This window comes from Lynx rufus, unplaced genomic scaffold, assembly GCF_022079265.1.
Source record: "Lynx rufus isolate CCGP_SWC_20201006 ecotype Redwood Valley unplaced genomic scaffold, mLynRuf1.p SCAF_5, whole genome shotgun sequence".
Taxonomy (NCBI): domain Eukaryota; kingdom Metazoa; phylum Chordata; class Mammalia; order Carnivora; family Felidae; genus Lynx; species Lynx rufus.
The window spans coordinates 68766688-68787629 of record NW_025814867.1 but is presented as its reverse complement, the minus strand read 5'-3'; the positions used below and the strand labels follow the sequence as shown (position 1 = coordinate 68787629).

The 20942-nt window shown below is 36.5% G+C and overlaps 1 long non-coding RNA gene across 1 annotated transcript in view; it reads left to right on the top strand.

The window, feature by feature from the left end:
• LOC124526593 (uncharacterized) overlaps nucleotides 1-7068 on the top strand; it is a 310386-nt gene extending 303318 nt beyond the window's left edge. The window contains exon 6 of the long non-coding RNA XR_006965700.1: nucleotides 6922-7068. This is a non-coding gene — a long non-coding RNA (uncharacterized LOC124526593). The remainder of the gene's footprint in view (nucleotides 1-6921) is intronic.
• Nucleotides 7069-20942: the final 13874 nt, after the last annotated feature.

The window sequence follows — 20942 nt, the reverse complement described above, 5'->3', positions numbered from 1 at the left end:
AGAGAGAGACAAAGCATGAACGGGGGAGGGGCAGAGAGAGAGGGAGACACAGAATTGGAAACAGGCTCCAGGCTCTGAGCTATCAGCCCAGAGCCCGACGCGGGGCTCGAACTCACGGACCGCGAGATCGTGACCTGGCTGAAGTCGGACGCTTAACGGACTGCCCCACCCAGGCGCCCCAAGGGTTCCTCATTTCTAAGAGATAAAATGAACTCAGAAGTTGAAGACTCAAAGAAAAGAAGTAAGAGTTCTGCTTATTTCCCCTTCATAGCTGGAAGGGGAGCATGCTATTTCCAAGTCCAAGCCCTTGAGCTGCAATGGGCTTAGCAGTGGTTTGTAGTACTCTCACCTGGATCTCAGGGGGCATTTCTTAGACTCCCCAAACGACTGCTAGAGTCAGACAGAACTAATTTTTTTAGATGTACTGCAGTACAGGAGAATACTACCTTGACAGTCCTAGTAGTTTCTCAAAAAGGAGACATCAAAGAATAATGCTTAGCTAGCTTTAAGATCTGTGCTCAAGGAATTGATGGTGGGATTTTCAAGGATAAGAACTGATTGGGATTGTCACAGGATAATTTAGGATCGTTTGAGTGAGGGGAGGTTCTGAGTCAAGTTTTGTTCAGTAAACTCTTGGGTAAGCCATTTTCCCAAGTGAAAATGTGTTTTCCTGATAGGAGAGATTTTGCCCAGATTAACAAACTTCTTGCTCAGACGAATTAATTCAAGAATTTTTTGAAGTAAAAAGTAAAGCTATTTATTTTTTTTCTAATAGCATAATCTTCCTCACTAATCTGTCCAATCAGGCATTTGAGTATAGAACTGAGTCATACACCCAATATCTGTGAAATTGAGCAGTCCTTTCAAGAGAAGCAGAGAGTATTAACCAATGATAAATTGTGTAGGGAGTAACCATTCCCCATAAATAACATGTATCATAATTGCATATCCTCTTTAGTATCTTTGTATCCATCAGGGAGGGGTTGTATCTTAAATATATTCAAAAAATGTTAATTCTGTAATACTATACAAGTTAATTTTGTGATTGATAATAAAATAAATAAATAGCAATAAATAGAATGAAGAAGAGAAAGCAGACGGACAGAGAAAATGCTGAGTAGATGCGTTGTAAAGTTTAAAGAACATTGATTTGGATTCAAGCTAGAACAATGAGAAAGAAATCGGACTGTAACTTACATTTCCTCAGGCCCAGAGCCCCAGGGAAGTGAATCCATAGCACTGTTCTAGGTGTCCTTTCTTACTTGCTCTTGTGGCGTCTCCAGGACCCCTAACACCTAGTACAGTAAGCTTTTTGTTGGTCTGTAAGCCAAATTCTCTTGGTTATTAGGCAGTGTAATCCTCTGCTCTTACAGATCCTGTTGTTGATGCCTACTAATGAGTCATTACTGCTCTTCCTGTTGACACCCAACATGAGTGCCCTCACCAGCAGGACAGGCCACATCGCCACATCGTGCTGCCCCCGGCCCCCCACTGAAACCATTAGCACTATAGCTTCTTGTCAGGGACACTTGCAAGTTGTGTAACTGATATGCAAAGTTCTTTCATCACCCTGCCTGTATGTTCCTCTTAGCCCATGGGACTTGGCATTGTATTTGCTGGTTAACCACAGTCATTTTAGCTTTTATTCTCTCTGGGTTTCACATGTGTCCATGGTGATCGTGGCTGGGACGAATCCAACACTGATCATGAATTTCTTTATTGACTGCAGGCTTGTTGTTGGGCCATATTTGCTGCTTCATTTTCCTTTTTAAGATGTGTTGTTTTCCAAAATTATCTTCAGCCCCTCAAGCAGATGGACACCTGGCAGGGTGACCTACGTGTGCCTAACTAACCATGCTGAAATATATCTGAATCCCAATGATGAGCCAATAACTTAAGCAGAGACTTGAGTGTTCCGTTAAGAGTGGAGGATTCTTCCCTGAAAGGGTGCCTGGGTAAAAGCTCATTCATGAGATTTCAGGGGACAGACCTGGGGAGAAAGGCATGAGACATGATCTAATCCAGGGTTGCTGGAAAAACAACGCTGATGGGGTATAGTGCCAGCAAGTAGAGATCCTCTTCCCTTAAAACCAGAGTCTGTGGAGAGAAAGAAAAACTGAGACAGAGTGAGAGCATGAGGAAAAGAGAATGAATTCTCAGATATTAAAACCTCCTAAAATATGGCATCTAAAAGAAGCTAGGTAGCTATATGACTTTAGGCAGAAGGCAGTGTTTCCATTTATTTGTTTGTTTATATTAAAATGAATGAGTTTGAATTAGGTATTCTTCAAATTTCTTTTCAGTTACATATTTTAATCCTAGAAGAGAAACCAAATTAATCTGCTAGACTGGCTCAGACTCTAACTCTATCATGTATCTGATCTTCATGTAATTTATAATACAAAAATTCTTTGCTTCAGTAAACTAGTTTTGTTACTCAGTACTGCTTGCTAGACTAAATATATAATTGTTTAGATGATTCATAAGGAAGTGGTATTCTAAGAATTAAGGGTTCTGTTTTATTTTCAATGATTTAAGTCTTAAAGACTAAAATAGCAAGAACATCGAATAAGAAGGCAGGCTGCTTTTTAGGGATATCTGAGGCATTCCATCAATGTAGCAGAAGTCAGCAACATCTCAGGTCAAAATAGTTCTTATTATTGCTAGAGGAATTTTGTACAAACGAAGTATATGCATGTTTGGGAGTGAAAACTGCAGCCAACTTAGTTTTGTGTCTGTATGCTAAAAAATTCTGGGACCAAACATACCTTCTACTGTCTGCAAAATAATACTGGAGCTAGGAAAAAATAACTTAGTTACTTGTTCCAGGAAATACTTGCTCCTGGAAGATAAAACTGTGAACCAGCTTAAAAAGCCTACAGTTTGACCATCAAGCCTTATTTTAAGATCCCAGCTTTGCTGTGCCCTCCAATCCAAAGCTCTTTTGTTGTAAACCTTGCCCAATTTCAACCATTCTCTGAATGTCTTGCAAGATCTGCCTTGGGGCTTGAGGAATCTACTCCTGAAATCATTGTTGCACCATGTGCTAACTAGCGTGGATGTAAATTATAAAAAAATAAAGTATAGAAAGTAAAAATGAATGAATGAATGAATGAATGAATAAATAAAACATTCACCAACAAAACAAAACAAACAAACAAAAAAATCTCTTGGCCAGGATGCCTGGGTGACTCATTCAGTTGAGCATCGGACTCTTGATTTAGGCTCAGGTCATGATCCCAAGGTCGTAGAATCAAGATACATGTTGGGCCCTGTGCTGACAGTGCAGAGCCTGTTTTGGATTCACTGTCTCCTTCTCCCTCTGCCCCTCTACTGTTCACTCTCTATCTCTCTCAAAATAAATAAATAAATAAACATTTTAATGAATGGCAAACATTTAAGGCCAGGCCTCATACATGGAAAAACAGATTTTTCACCTTGTTTTTGTACTCTGTCTTCCTCAGAGACATTATTTGTTTTTTCTTTATCTTAGTTGTATTTTTTTCTTTTTTATATTCTAGTTATCATTTCTGACCTTGACATGTGTGTGCAAAAGAAAAAGTACATCAAATCATGGCTTCCCCTGGCCAACTTTGTTGGTAATTATGCACGAAGTTCCTTCTGTGGATACTAATGTGAAAAAAAATGCCTAGGGAAGAAGCTAAGTTACATGTACTTATCTCAGCCACTGACCTTCCTCTACCACCCCCAGGCCACTGAGCAGAGGCTAACCCAACCATCCCTTTGTCCTTGAGAGTACAGAGTGCAGGGGCAGCTCTATCGTGAATGGAGAACACTGAGTTCCCCACCTTCTTCTGGGGAGCTTAGGAGTGCACATTTTAACAGTAGCAGAATTAGCGACAGATACATATTCCTGAGCATTGTGGAAAATAAATCAGGATTCTGGGGAAGCTTCATTGTTGTTGCTGTTATTCCTTTGCTTTCTTGTTTATTTTACATCCAGGTTCAGAAATAGATTGACCCTCTAAATTTCAGGACTTTCTTTTAGAAAAGAAGTATTAAGGTTGTTAGAAAACAAATCTCATGCTGACTCACTAGCCCCGGTACAGAGCTTGCTGTAGCCAAAGAAAAATCTGTCCAAATTTATAGCATTTGATTAATTCTCTCAGATGGCTTTGTAATAGATGCATCCCTGGAGCTTTTTCCTGGGTCATTTTTCCTTTATGTTTGTATATTTTAAGCAAATGAACAACCAGTATATTGGAATAAGTGGTTTTTTTTTTTCAATAGGAAGGAAGGAAGGATGAAGGAAGGAAAGAAAGAGAGAGAAAGAAATAGAAAAGAAAAGGAAAAGAAAGAAGAAAGAGAAAGAAAGAAAGAAAGAAAGAAAGAAGAAAGAAAATTGTTCATGAGGAAAATGGTTGCAAGTAAAAAGCTTCAATTGGCTACAAGTGGCATCTTTAAAACATAGTAAGCCAGTCTTCAATAGCTCAAGGGACTTTTAGTCAATAAATTTAACAAGCTGCAACCAAGGCCAAGCTTCAGCGCAGTATGTAAATGAAAGTTCAGGAAGCCAACTTCTTCTCAACCCTAGGACAGAGTTAATAGAGGGGAAATGACAAAATGTGTAAGGAGGATTTGACAGAGTAAGCTTTTTTTCTGTTTTTTTCCTTTCCTATTTAACTTAAGGGCAAATAACTAGAGAATTTTCATTCAGAGAAATAAATCAAGCTGGAGGCATTAAAAAAACCTTCATATATGAAAATGATATTGCGATGGCCGAGAGTTTAAACATTTCCCATTACAGATACAGATTTTTAGAACAGTGTCATTCTAGATATGGAAACACTAACTATAATAAAGTTTATCATGTACTAAAATATTTTATTCAGTACTCAATATTAAATTTAAAATGTTTATATAAAAATTTGAACTTCTGGCCTCTGTTAAAGAAAAACCAAATCATCTATAAACATTGTTTCTCTCTCTCCCTCTCTCTCTCTGCCCTGCCCCCTGCTCTCTCTCTCTCTCAAAATAAGTAAATAAACTTTAAAAAGGGGAGGAGAGTGCCTGGATGTCTCAGTCGTTTAAGCATCCAGCTCCTGATTTTGACTCAGGTTACGATCTCAGGGTTTCGTGGGTTTGGGTCCCACGCCGGGCTCTGCTCTGGCAGCACAGAGCCTGCTTGGGATTCTCTGTCTCCCTCTCTCTCTGCCTACCCTCCTCCCCCTTTCTTTCTCTCTCCTTCAAAATAAATACATAAACTTAAAAAAAAAAAAAAAAAAACACTGAGCTTTGTTCTCAGGTGGTAACAATTACCTGGACTGAGTAAGCTGATTTCTTCGGATGGAGCCTGTGTTAGCTGCTATACCATACTGCCACTGCTTCCTGTTTTCTGTTACATCTCACAAGATTTGATTTTTGCTCTACCTATTTGGCCACTGCAAGGTTTGGAATTTATATTGCTTGATATAAGACAGGAAAGGGGCATCAAATGAGGCTGGTGAGTTTAGTAGTATCCAGATCACGAATGGGCTTCAATTTGAGATTTTGGATCAGTGTTTGTTTGTTTTAATGTTTATTTACTTTTGAGAGAGACAGAACGTGAGCTGGGGAGGGGCAGAGACAGAGGGAGAGGGAGAGAGAGAATCCCAAGGAGGTTCTGTGCTAACAGTGGGACTTGAACTTATAAACTCTGAGATCATGACCTGAGCCGAAATCAAGAGCTGGACCCTTAACTGACTGAGCCACCCAGACACCCCTCAATTGGTGTTTTTGAGGAGGGGAAAGCAACCTCATGTAATCAGCATAGTATTACATGAAGTAGATAGCTTATCCTTATTTTATAGATGAGAATATTGACATTCAGAGAGTTGCAGAATCTTTTCCAAGTTCGTTGGACTACTAAGACCAGATTAGAGATACGGGTTTCTGATATCAAAACACATAACCTTTACTGTGCTATCTTGACTAACACTGTTCTCTGCAATGAGACTGAAGATTATTTATCAGATTAAAATCAAACTAATAAATAAAGTGAATAGTGAATAAAAGCTGATCCTTACATGTGATGCTATAGCTGATTAGGATTTGAGTAGGAAACCTGCCTCAGGAAATCAAGTGTCCTTGGCACTGTGATGAGAGGAAATTGAGGTGACCAGAAATCAGGCTGGACCTTATAATAAAATGATAGAATCCTTGGCATTTAAAAATAAAAACTAAATTCATAAACCAGTGTGCCAGTATCTTCATGTCCAGTGATCAGTAGATCTGTAAGAATGACTGAGCAATATTTTATGTTAAGGTCAGATGCATTGGTCCAAAGAGAGTAAATGCTTTCAGGAAATTGAACTATAGGATAGACGTTTGCATAGGCAGTATAGACTTAGAATAATGGGGTTGCTTTAGATGGAATTACTTGTTACTTTTTTCCTTCGTTCCTTCGTTCCTTCCTTCCTTCCTTCCTCCCTCCTTCCCTCCTTTTCTGCCTTTCAAAAATATATATTGTGGCTCTACTATGTCCATGATTTTCTGCTAGCATTGAGGATATAATGGTATGTCAAACACATATTCACTGATTTATGTCCACATAAATAAATGTATAAATGATGATAAGAGCAAGAAGAAAACCATATATAAGGTGTTATGAGAAATTAATGGTGTGACCTCACTTGGGGAGGCATATTAGATGATTCTCTCATAAAGTGGCATTTAAAGTAAGTCTGGAAAGAAGACTCGTCAGGCAGAGGAACGCTCCTGTTAATAGAAATAGTAGGTGTTACAGCAGGAAAGGGTGTGGCTCGGAAGGAAAATGTTGTAAAGCTGTTGTGGCTGGCATGCTGGAAAAAATCAGATAGTGGCATGGCTAGGGTTGTCAGATAAAATGTAGGACACCCAGTATATTTGAATTTCAAATAAACGATGGATTTTTTTCTTTTTTCTTTTTTCTTTTTTTTTCAGTGTAAGGGTGAGACACACTGCTTATCTGAAAACCTAGGCATAAGCTGATACTGGAGAAGAGAGCAGCCAGCTGAAGCCGGAGCTTGCAGACTGTTCATAGAACATTTATGTGTTTTATTCTCATTTAAGGAAAATTAACTGAACAGGTGAGAGAGATGATATAATTTATGCTTTAAAAATTTTACTCTGCTGCTCTGTGAGGAGTGAACTAGAGGCAGAGAGACAGTCACATGGTTGTTAACAGAGCTGTTTAGAAAAGGAAGTGTCTTGGCCTAAGATGGTGGCTGTAGGGATGCAGGAAAGTGGTTTGAATCTAGATATTTCCTGGAAATACAATCAGGAAGACTTGGATGAGTGGCATCTAGGAGGTGAAGTTATCAAAGATAATTCGGGTGGGAGGACGGAAGGACCATCTCCTAAAATGTCGGTTGGCCAAACTTTGGAGAATGTTTGAAGAGGAATTTCAAAAGTTAATATTTGTCCATGTTAAATTTGGGATACTTGTAAGTTGTTCAAGTTTAGATGTCAAGTTGGCAGATGGATATGTAGGTCTGAGACTGAGAAAAGAGCTATGGGCTAAAAATATAAATATGTCTTCAGCCAGATTATAATAGAACAGAAGAAGTAGCAGAATTGATTGCTTTTTGTTTGGCTTGCTTTAAATCACTCTTTTCCAGTTTTTTTTCACTCTGAGAATATACCTTGTTCTTTTGATGGATAATTAGGAAACAATCTGGTTTAATCTGTGAAATATTTAAGGAAACATTTCTTAGGATGAGTTACTATAAAAATGGCCATCTGTCATCTTTTGATTTTCATTCCTTTGCATTTCCAAAGGTGATCACCTAAACTTCTCTGCCTGTTTGGGAGAGAGGAGTGCTATGTGCTACCCCATTTTCCCCTTTTGTGCACTGACCAGGGCGTCAGGCTAATAATCTCTGGGGTAGAGTGTGAGGCTGCTTGAAGGAGAGAGAGAATAGAGGCAGGAAGTTTTCTGATTTTTAGAAGCTGTTTGCAAATCCAGGTCAGAGATGATAAAAATGCAAATGAAAGAATTTGAGAGCAATTTCAGATGTGGTACTGACGGGACCTCAAAGTTCATTGAAGATGAGCTATAGGGCAGAGGATGACTGTACAGTTTTTCTTCCTATGTTTTTTTTCTACCATACATTCTAGAGCTAAAATACAGAAGCATTGTTCCAGTATTTCTACCATGAACTCAAGCAAAGAGCGTGGGTTACATTAGTGGAATTGAGCAGAGGTGAGACTTAGGAGTTTCTGAAAGTTCTGGACACACTGCTGTATCAGAGTTAAAATGGGGTGCAGGGATTCTGAATGCTTCCTTATCTGGAGTATGGAGCCAGACAGCTGTCTCTATGCATTGTTTTGTGGAAGGGTGGGCGATGTTCCATTCATTACGATCCCTTAGTCTAGGAATAATCATGGACATGAGAACATGAAATTGGAGAAGATTATGCACTAGTGGTAAAAACTGTTTTTTTTTTCTTTTTTTCTTTCTTGTCTGAGACGAAAGCACTGAATTCTTATCAAGGTTTTATTTACTTATACAATTAATCATTGGAAATGTTATAAAGGACATTGGTGTTTGTCTTAAAACATCTTCTTTCCTAAGAATCTACTATCTTTAGTAAGTAGAAGCATTTGGATTGTGTACATTGTCAGTTGTATATGATACCATTTCAATCTGAAGTAATTCCAGCATTCTTTTCTGACTTTTATTGTGCATATGTGTAGCACATTGTGTCAGAAGCTCTTTAAATTAATTTATTAGTTACTCTTCAAAGTACTCTTTTGAGATAGGTAGGCGGCAAGTTTTATATTACACAAATCTTTATGGGTCTATTGTAAAATGAGTTAGTTGCTTGATGTGACTTTTATCCTTCCAACAGAAAGAGTGTCTCTCTTTGCAATAACTTTAATAGGACTCCAAGTTAAGTTGAAGAAAGGAAAATTATTAAAAATGCAGGTTTTCCACAAAATAATATTTGTGCATTTCAAATGAGTAAATTAAATGTCAACTGTATATAGTATGTTGATACTATTTTATGCAAATAATCTATATGTTTTGGAGGATGTGAAAGTATGACAACATGAACAAATTATATCGGCTTTGTAGAAGGGAGCACTTAGCAGGAAAGAGGAAAATAATTTGACCTTCAGCACTTAAATCAAGATTAATAAATTCCATATGGCGGCTGTCTATTTTTAAAGCATCAAGCAGTACTTCAAATACTCTATTGAAGTTCATACCATAAAAAATACAGAAAATGAGCTGTCATTTGATTAATATATGCAATAATTTCCTTTTTTCCCCCTGCAGTTAGTCAAGATTTTACTTCAGTAAGTGAAGCTTGTTCAAAGTATCTTGAATGTTCTGTGTATTTCATGTTGTGCATGTACATTTGGATAGAATTTATTATTAAGCCAAATCAAAATAATCATGAATCTTTTTTTGATCACTAAAATCAAGGCGTTAGAGTCCATTTTAAGTTGCTAGCTACCATACCATCAGTCTTTTGATCACCTTACATATCTGACACACATCTTTCCTTAAAAGGCTCAAGAGTGACATACGAAATTAACCTTCTAAGCACTGCCACAATTAGTTTAGATAAAACAAGTGGCCTACCTTCTCTTTCTCTGAGATTAGGTAACTTGGATAAATGTTTTTAGAATTCTCACAGAAAGAGCTTGGGTTCCGGTCTTGGTTGGTAGGGCAGGATGTTAGTCACTTAACTTCAAGTTAAGTGACACAGCGAAATAGCAAATGGAAAGAAAATATTCATTGTTGATACTATGAGAGGAACTCATGGGAATACAATACAGTGTAATAACAATGGTAATAGCAATAATGATAATAACAATAGTAAGAATAATGACAACAATGTGGAGGTTTTAACAGACCTTTATTCTAATCTAACTCTTAACTAAACCACTATACTGTATATACTTTCTTATTTGATTTTCATTGTAAAATAGAGGCCTTGACTTATCATTAAATTCAGACTAATTAAACCTTTAAGGATAGCTTATTTAGTTAGATATTATCAGACTCAGAAGTGGCAAGAACTTTCTGACTTTTTACCAACTCTTATAATTGTAGGTGATAGTTGGTTCAATGTGTTTGTTATGGGGCATATAATTCAGCATTTTATGAACTTCTATAGGTATTTCTGATATATAGTTTAGATATATTTGTATAAACTAAAAGTAATGCAAAATCAGAGTTTCTTTCTTTTTACCAACTGCTGGCCAGTTTCTGAGCATTAATTGAATTGGCCCTATTTATTTGTATTTTAATATTATGGAGCAACAAATGTGGCATAAAGACCCATTATCAACAAATTCCTGGTGCTCTTTTAGATTGTATTAGTAGTTTTCTGTATCATATCTCTTTGTAAAATATCTGCATCTATAGTAATAATAAGTATGATAATATCTTATGTTGGGATAGTAATGATAAGTCTATTATTTATTTATGGTTTTCTAAATTCTGCGAGATGTTAGTCCTCAGAGTGTTTTGCTAGGTATGAATTATCACATTTTTACAGATGATTTTGTATTGTAAGAAGACCAATCTAGTGGCAGAAGCCAGCATTGGAACATCTGTCTATTTGTCTCTGTAGCCTGGGTTTTGTTTTGTTTAGTTTTGTTTTTCTCTACATGAGAATTCTGTTTCCTATATAAAATGTACTTTTCTTACAGTTTGAAAGTGAATTCACGATGTATACATGTTACCTAATTTATCTTCACAATAACATTGTAGGCAAAGTTTGCCAGCTAAGCCAACACGAAAATTCTATTTTGAGAACCAAAGAGTTTATGTAAATGCCTTTTTCAAGTTCAGATATTCAGATTTCAGCTTAAAGTCTTGGCTTCAAACCTCTTTATATTCTCCTATAGACTAAGCGCCTACTTTGTCCAAGGGACTGGAGAAAAGCAAAGATGTGGAAGTTGTTGTATAGGCCTAATAAAGAGGCCCCAGCATGTTATGGGTTGGAGCTGCACACTTATAATTAACAGTTGGAGAAAGTACTCATTATGTGTAAAGACACAAAGGCAACAGAAGTTTAAAGGAGATGTGTATGTGTGTGTGTGTATATGTGTGTGATCAGAGAGGTGGGCCTTGAATTGGACCTTGAGGGAAAGGTAACATTTGAAAGATAAAAAAAGACTGGAGATTTTCAATTAGGTACAAGAAAAGAAATGAGCCATACATACTTTCTAGTTCTGTTGTAAGCCATAGCACCCTTTATCTTTGGTAATCCTCCTTGGCAATTAAAAACAAAAACAAAAACAAAACAAAACAAAACAAGACAAAACTTTTGAATGGATCCTCCAGTGAGTCATTCTTCTCAGGTTTAGATCTCAGAAATTTTGACGTAAGTTATTTGTTTACTTTTTCTGGACAATTTTTCTTTTGTCATTACTTAGTGATTTTAAAGCATCTGCCAAAAGATTCAAAATAATTATTTATCTTTGTTATTTTATTGCCTGCTATGTAAATGTTATAGACTTTTGATAATGATAAACACAGAAAAGTAATACTTTTGTAGATAATTATTTGAGCCATCAAGAAATCTCCTTGTGTAGAAGGCCTCCCTCCAAAGAAAACTTAAGAAATATTTCTGAAGGAGCAAATGTTAATTTTAGTTAGCATAAGTTGTAGTACCAATAAACAACATTTTGAGATTGAATACATTACAATACCTTTATTTTATTTTGGCTTATTCTGTTTTAGTTCTTGTCATGTTCTCTCTCCCTCTTCTCCTCTACATCCATCCATACACAGTCACACACACACACACACACACACACACACACACACACAGTGAAAACATTCATGCCCATGCCATTTCTTTGCTGTTTTGTGCTGCTTTTGACCATTTCCATATTACCAGAAAGAAAACATTTTTTAAATATTTTTACACTTTCTTCATAATTGTCATTTTATTGTTTTGCTCTGCTAAATCATTTGCCTAGTGCTGTGTAAGATACACACTAGGGATATATTTTCTTTTATTCCCTATTTTTCTTTCCCCTTTTGGTTGTGACCTCTTTTTGGTCTTTATTTCTGGGAGGCTTAGGTAGGACAAAGAAAGAATAAAGCCTATCTAAAGGGAATAATTAAGTAAGGCACCTCTATTATGCCCAAGACCAAACCTGTCGACGTAGTCACATAGTATTCAATAGCACGACCGGTGAAAGGTTCTAGGTACTCATTTCTTTAATTTGAGGAAACACGGTAACAGAAAGAACATTGCTCTTGAAATCAGGAGATCTGAGCCCGTGTTTGGACTCTGCTGTGTAAGTTGTTGCTGGTTTACATATGTTACATTACCTCTCTGGGCCTCAGTTACCTCATTTGTAAGTTGAAGGGGTTAGATTTCTAAAACGTCATGAATTTAAGATATAGACACAGGAGTGAGCAGAGAGTCCCAAGTACCATATTTCTCTAAAAGAAACAAAGGATGTAATTGGTTTTATGGTCTTTTTAATGCATGACTCGGGCTATACATTAAAGGAAAAACAAAGGCTTGTGAGGATTTAGGGATGTTAGCAGATGATTGCTGCAGATTAAGAATCTGTAGAGAAGTTACATATAACTGTACACTCCATTAACGTTTTCAATGGTGCAAGGAAGTCTCACTGAATAGATACCAACTAAGAGAGGATGGATGGAGTAGAACAGGTTTATGGTTCTGCATAATCATATTTCTACATTGCATCTTGTCAACTAGCTAAAGGGAACAGTTTTCATTTCTTTTCAATACAATTGCGTCTTAATTATGCTATTGTGAATTGAGAATCCTACCCGTCAAACAGATGTCGGCAACTCCATTTTGGTGGTCTTGAAAAAACAACTGGAAATGTGGTACTGAGGTTGCCAGAGGAACAGATGAATACATTTATTGGCATTAAACTGTTTTGTCAGAGGCTGGCAAAAGGTGTACTGGTCAGTGTCCTCCTGTTTATTTCTCCCCCTCTCCTTAGGAAATTCTGTTTGAGGTGAATTCTGTTAAAATCAATGAGAATGATGGGAGTGTGGAAGTTTTTTTAAAAAAGGCTGGCTGATGATTTTGCTGCGATTATTTGTTATTTTACAACTCATGTCAAATTTCACATCTAGCATCCTCAAAAATAAAGAAGGTAAGAAACATGTTTGCAGCTGATTTAGTGGGAAGAAGAAATATGAGTTCCTGGATCTACATTTTATTGGGCATGAGAATTTTAGCCTAATACTTTACCCCTTGTAAATTCAGTTTGTTCATTTCCAGTATGGAAATGATGAGGATGATAACGATAAATAATAAAGTAAACCACAGTGGTTTTGAGTGCATCAAACAAGAAAATGGAGGGATATGTGCTACATGTGTATGGAAGACTTTCACCATTATGATCAGCTGTTACCATACATGTGTGCAGGAGGTGGTATACCTGTCAATAATAAATAATAATACAAAATTCTATCTTTACTACAAACACTAAATATAAAAAGGGATTTCTTTTTTTTTCTTTTTTTATGTGTGTGCACATTTGAAAAGGGGACTTATTTTTTGATACAAGAGTTAATCATCATTTAATTTGAAAAATTATTCTGTGCTGTGCTTGTGCTAAATATCTTTTTTTACATCATCTCATTAAATACTGATGGTTAGGCTAATTTTTTGAGTGTCACACAACTAGTAGATGGCAGGTGTTATAGATCTGGTTTCTGTGTTATTTTCACGTCCTGCAGCATGCTGCTTCCTGATCTGACCCCATGTTTATCCATTAGTTGCTGTCTTGATGCCGAAAACTACTGACCCTCCCTTTAACACTGGTTTAGTGAACTGACAGTCTAAAAACAGAAAATAGTTGCAGTAAAGACTAAACTAAACTCAAACACTATGTACATATTAGGATGGCCTCATTTCAGGTGGTAAACAAGGATAAGTTTATATGATTTGTGTTTTTAAGGCAACACAGGGATATCAATAAAAGAGCATGTGCTTATGGCAAAGACTTCGTTATGGGCACTAGGGGCATCAGAGGAAGAAACCCTGGGTTTGAATACCAGCAAAAGTTGCGTGGCTTCGCATAAGTCATTTAACCTCTCGGAATGCTTATTTGGTTCATTTATAATGTAAAGATTTAGGTATGTTTCCTATATTATAGTGATATTGTGAGCTAAATTAGCTCATCTGAGTATAAGGGGTCGCAGTACCAATGAATTGGAAAGATTTTGACATAATAGGGAAATTGAATTTTTATGTTAAAATATTCTTGTAAACATTTTTTGATTCATTTTCAGATCTTGATTTAGATACTCTGCCTTTTTTGTGTGTTCGTAGTGGTTGCCCCGATTAAATGCTAGTGCTGGCATTTTTTTTAATGTGTGTAAAGCATCTCTTTTAGAAACAAAATTAAAATAATGGCCCAGCTCCACCCAGAAATGTCATGTTGCAGCCATTAGCAAGCTATATCAAAAATGTTTGGAAGATATCAATAATGGATTACAATATAAATATTTATGGAGTGCTGTGAGGTAGTTAGTTTCCATCAAGCTAGGAACATGCAAAATTGAATAGATACTGACACTAAACAAGACTTTGAATAAGTGGTTGTGGCATAATCCTTTCCCAATATTAAACAAATACCATATTTAACATTGTTTGAGGTAAAGTGGGTTTTGGAATTTTGCAAAAGTCTCTCTAAGAAAATATATGTTATTTTAATGGATTATGAATCTCGTATGACTTTGTAAATAACTGTATTTTTTCTGTTCACACAGTGGGTAGAAAAATAATAGGAAAATGCACCTGTATGATAGTATGCAAGTATTTTGGAAAAAATAGTAAGATAAGATACTCAACACTTTTGTCCCCAAGTATGAATGATTGTCATATTAAGGCATTCAAATTGGTTTGAACATTTCTCTCCTCTATTTTGCTGCTTGACTTTTCCCTCTGGGAAACTCCATTAGGAAAGGCTAATACTTCTGGAAAAGTATAAAAATTCTGTTTTAGTAACCCTTTAAGAATTAAATTATATATATGCAATAGTTGTAATAAGAGCTTAAGCACAAGCATACACCTAAGCTGCTGTATAAATTTCTTGCAGCATAAAAGTGTCCACTCTGAATCAAAAGTCTTCTTATAGAGTGGATCCGCAACCAAACCATCCCCACAGTATCCATAAAGAATTATTGCAGGCAAATGATGTAAGGCCTTTTAGAATATCACAAAGATTCCATAGGCCATATATTTTTGCCACTACACAGGTACTGGGTATTTTATTGAACACTGTGCCAGACACTTTTCTAAGTACTTTGCAAATATGAACTTACATAAAAGTCATGGCAGAGCTGCTAAAAATTATTTATTCCATACTTGGAGATAGGCAAAATGATTTTCCTGATTTTAAAAATTTCATGCTAGATCATTTCCAATAAGCCCATCTGAGCATCATCTGATGAAGAGGATGTAACTTTGGCTAATAATCAATGACTAACAAATGTGCATAGGTTTTTTTTGTCCTTTTGAGGTTAGAGGTTGACCTGCAGATATTAATCAGTTCCTATAGTTTGATAGTCCCAGAGATATATCAACTCCAAAGATGATATGGTTTTATACCTCTGTTGAAAGTGAACCTAGCAGACACATGCAATTTGCAATTTTACTTCAACATTCTTTCATAGCTATTTTATCTTTCTGCTCATTTCTTCATAAACATGTAAGATAACTCTTTAACAAGTGCTAACCAGTACTTTGTTGGAGCATTTTATCTTTTTCATTATGATACTTATACAAGTATTATCCTCATTTTTTAGGTGATGAAATTGTGGCACAGCAAGCTTAAATTGCCCAAAGTCAAAGAGCTAGGAGAGAGGTGTAGCTGGTATTCAAATGCACGTGTTATGGCTTTAAAGTCTGTGTTCTGAAACATAAGCATTGTGACCTTTCTTGTTTACCAAGATATTTATTAATTATATGCTCTCCCTAAAACAAACAAATACCTAGTCTACTCATGCAATATGCAAGGCATTTAAAATTTTTTTTAAAGTTTATTTATTTATTTTGAGAGAGAGAGACAGAAAGAGTGAGTGGGAGAGGGGCAGAGAGAGACAGAGAAAGAATCCCAAGCAGGCTCTGCACTGTCAGCACAGAACCTGATGTGAGGCTCAAACCCAAGAATCCTGAGATCATGACCTGAGCCAAAACCAAGAGTCAGATGCGTAACCAACTAAGCCACCCAGGCACCCCTGCAAGGCATTAATTCTAGCCCTCTGTGTACAAATACTCATCCTAACTTACAGCCATTTGCCCCTACAAGAAAGCTTTGGAGAGCTAGTTCATGTAAAACTGTTGAGCTACCTTGTACTACAAATTGAATCTCAAGCATTTTTTGTATAGGCCCTAAATCAGCTGAACAATTATCTTATTAATCACCAAAAGATCTCTAACAGTGCTTCACATCATGTGTTCTGCTTGATATGAAATGAGTTAGTGATGACATTGCTTCCAACCTAAATCTTATTTGAAGTGATCATTATAAAATGTAAGAAGAAGACTGCTTGCCCTGATAGGCATTAGCAATTTGTGTGAGTATGTCCTGAGTTTTGATTTGGTAACTCAGAGGTGATCAGGACCACTGAACAATGATTCGTTGGTAATCATTACATTGGTAACCAAATGAAATGTCCTGGGGTTGTTTGCATGTAAACCTTAGGAGACTGGGACCAGTTCTCAGGATGCTTTGGAAACCTTGGAGGATTGGGTCCCTGCAGTTGTGGGATTAAGGGGCCTGCTAGAGCAAGGAAGAATTGTCTTCTTTGTGGAGATTGTCTGGGATACGAGAAATCTTGAGATAGTTTAGGAATTTTGTTACCTCTATCAAATTGCTGGATAAAAAAGAGAATTAAAGTAAGAGAAACAGATGAGGTTACAAGATGCCAACTTTGGTACTCCAGGCTGACCACCTCTAAGAGTATTCACCACAGGTGATGACTCCAGAGTCTCTTCAAATCTGAGATATGGTTATACTCACCTCCAGTGGTTTAAGGAGTTTATCACTTTGAAGTAAGTTCCTCCCTTGTTCTGAAGCTGAGGGTGGGGAAAAGACAATTTCTAGAAGGGATTTTTACAACTCTCTAATGGGAAAGATTCATAGTCTGTCTTGCTGACCAAGGTTATAGCAAACTTCATCAATGAAAGGAGTTCAAGGGTGAATTTTGCCAAGGTCAGCAGCTGGAGAACTGTGTGTGTTTGGAGAGTACATACGCCTAGGATCATTGTTATAATTAAGGTGACTTATGTGAATTAAACAAATCACTGGGTAGACCTATTAGAAAAAAGCAACTGCCCTGATTCTAATTTTCTTGCTATCACAACAGCTTGCAAATTATATGAGATAAACTTTGTTCTAGCTGCCTCCTTGTGATTATAATATATGCCGAATACTAAATGTTTCTCATTTGAGTTTAAAAAGTCAGACCTGTCTTTCCTAAGCGTCAGATTCAAAAGTTACGTCACTTTCTTTTCAGGTAAGCATTATTTCAGTCTCTTAAAGAAATAGTTCAAAACACATTGATTTTTTAGATTTGTGACCATACAAGAGAATTTGATCAACGCCACTTCGTTGGTGTTATTTATATACTACTTTTTATTTTATAGTGAATTGCTGAACAGTAATGCATCCTTTCTTCCATGTCATGGAGGTACAACTACTCTATCACATCAAAGACCCAGGGATTGCACTGTCGAAGGACTCATAATCAGCCACGCTAGCTTTCTCAGTATATTTCTGTAAAGGAAAAAGGTTTTCATGTTTCATTAACACGAAGCCCACCATGTTTTTATGCATTTCAAAGAGACAGTGCTACTGTGTTTTATTCCTAGAGACTGAAGCATCAAAATCTTTTGTATGTATTATTACGTAATGTCCATTATTTTCCATGAGAGCTGAGGTATATGTGATACCTAGCTAAAACTGGGCATTTGTTTCTACTCTGTTTATTCTGTTAGAAACACACATGCACAGAGATGAAAGAGAAAGTAATCTATGTTAAAAGTATGCACTGAAGAATTCTTAGTTTTTCAGTTTAAAAAAATGGGAAGGAACCCCAAACAGAAGACCACACATCCAAGATGATATCAAAACATTTTCATTTTTAAGTCCCCTAGATGTCACTTAGCGTGAATCAGAGTTCTATTGTTGGGACTCTTCTGGTGTTTGCATCTTTTCTTTTCCCATCTTAACCAACTGTACAAATATGGGAAGGAAGACATTTGGCTTATCAACAATACACTGAAGAAGATTTTAGCCTAGTTCATTTTATATCCGATATGAGTTAATGGTGTGATGTAGTTATTCTTAATCTTTTACCAAGACTGTCCACAATGAGGGCAGAGGAATTGCTTTTCTTGGCACTTATCAGACTCTACTCTTTGTGCTTGGATCCAAATGTTAAGTGGGATATAAACACATTTAGAGGATAATGATAAGGGGATATAAAGCTCTCTTATTCAGAGTAGTGGAAAGAAGGTAAGATAAATTAGAGAAGATATGATTGCTATCTTCAAATATTTTGAGAGTTGTCATGGAGAAGAGGGATTAAACTTGTTATGTGTAGCCCTCCAAAAGATTAGAGCTAAGAAAAATAAGGAGAAGCCATAGAGAGTTACGTTTAAGCTCAACAGAAGGGAAATATTGAGTCCAGGTAGTCTGAGGGAAGAACAGACTGCCTGTGCAGGGTATGCATTCTGGACCAGTGGAAGTCTGTAAGTGCTATCTGCAGTCACTTGCAAGGGGTGTGCTACAATGACATGGAGTATTGAACAAGAAGTTGGAATAATTGAGGGTTTTTCATTAAGTAAAATATTTCTTTAGTCAACATTGGCATGGTGAGTTTGATCAAAATTTGAGTCAGGGTTTCTTTCAAAATAAACACTATCCAATGATTTTCTTGGATACTTTAGTTCATTTGCTGCAAAAGAAATTAACAGGGAGGATAGTGTAGTGATATAGAAGATACACCTGTCACTTTATGCCAAGTGGGTAGAACTTCTGAAATCATGGAGTCCAACCTGATAATTTTACAAATTGAGGAAACTCAGACTTAAAGAAGTCATGTGACTGGCAAAGTTCACTGAATCAATGGTAGCGCAGGGTTTCAGATTGCCAGTTAGCTCTTTTTACTGTAAGAGTTGAAAAGGATGTGTGCTCCCTGATGGAATGCTACAAGCAACTACAAGTATTAAATCACAGTAAAACAGATTTCACCCTGACTCACTCTGTATGTGTGTGTGTGTGTGTGTGTGTGTGTGTGTGTGTGTGAGCTTGCTCACCTATGAATTATAATTATTTGATCTCAGGGTTTTTCCCTAAATGCTTGAATCTTTTCCATTAATATCTGGTTGTTTCTTAATTCTTAGAAGCTCCAAGTAAGGTTTTGCAGGACTTCTAGTTCTCAATCTATAGCATTAAACAAAAGCTTTTTATAGCTTTCCTGATGAATGAAGACAGTATTTAAAATATGCCAGGAAGTAGGATTTCTTTGTCTAGTCTTGCTATGGATGTCAATATGTCTCTCCAGTTATCTGCCCCTCCCAAATTCCCAAACACACATGCACATACACATAAGCCCACAAACACACAATCTTTTTATTACCAGGATGAATATTCAACTACAGTCTGAAAGCAAGAAAAGTGTTTGAATACAGTTATTGCTAAAAAAGGAAGGGTTAATGTTGTCTCCCATCAAAAGACATACTGAGTTATGACCCCCAACACACCAGAATTCAAAAAAAACTCTATCAGGGGATCCTGGGTGGCCCAGTAGGTTAAGCATCCTACTCTTGACTTCGGCTCAGGTCATGATCTCAAGGTTTGTGAGTTCAAGCCTTACAATGGGTTCCATGTTGACAGTGTGGAGCCTGCTTGGGATTCTCTCTCTCTGCCCCTTCCCACTGGCTCTCGCTCTCTCTCAAAATAAATAATTAAACTTTTAAAAAATAAAACTCTGTCAAATGGAGGTTTTGCTGGTCAGTAGACCAAATATTAGTTTATATTCCTGTTTTCTTCTCACTGTTTAGTGATTTTATTGGTAAAGTGTATGCATAGCCAGAAGAGATGGTCACACATACCAATAATATTGAAGAAAATGAAACTGTTCTGAAAGCCTGGTTTTATACAAAGAAATCTGTGAGTGAGAAATCTGCTGGTTTTATTTTCTCTCTTGGTAGTTATGAAAGATCAAGCCAATATCAAGGTGTCTTCTGTTTACTTCTCTGTGCATGTCACGGTTTTCTAAGTAGGTTAGAGCCAATTTCTTACATCTGCAACTTAATGCTTGCCAAAATTTACCATTCAGTGGGCTCATTCCCACTTTAATTGGCCACTTGCTTCTCTTTTCTGAGAACACAAGAGACCAATTGCACCTGCAATGAGCCTGATGGAGATTCAGAAAAGGAATATTTTAACAATTCTATTTTGGTGTGTGACTCATCCTTTCTCACAGAAGTAAAAAAGTGACATTGTCAAATTGCAGTGTGTAGCAATATATTTGTGATTATTTTACTTGTATATGTAATTTAAATTTTGTTTCAAAATACAAGGTGATTTGACTCTTCAGCAACTCAGTGAATTTGTTCTTTGAACTTAAAAGGTACTATCAAAAGACTTCTCTAGGTTGGTAATGCAAATTCATTGATGTGCAAGTTTGACTTTAAATACTTGGAAAAATAATGAAACAACAAGAATAAAGCAATTGGTGTACATATAAGAAAGGAGGAGCTTGTAGAATAAAAAGCATGATTTTCATACTAGGGAAAGTATTATATATACAATTATGTAATCTTATTTAGATTATTACGTAAGGTTTGTTTGTTTATTTATTTATTTATCTATCTGGCTGTGTAGGATAGAGTAAGCTACAGTGCCTTTTCATCAGAACTGTGAAACCATCCCATTTGATACATTCATTAATCAAAAGGAGAGTGTGGTTTGAATTGTACAAG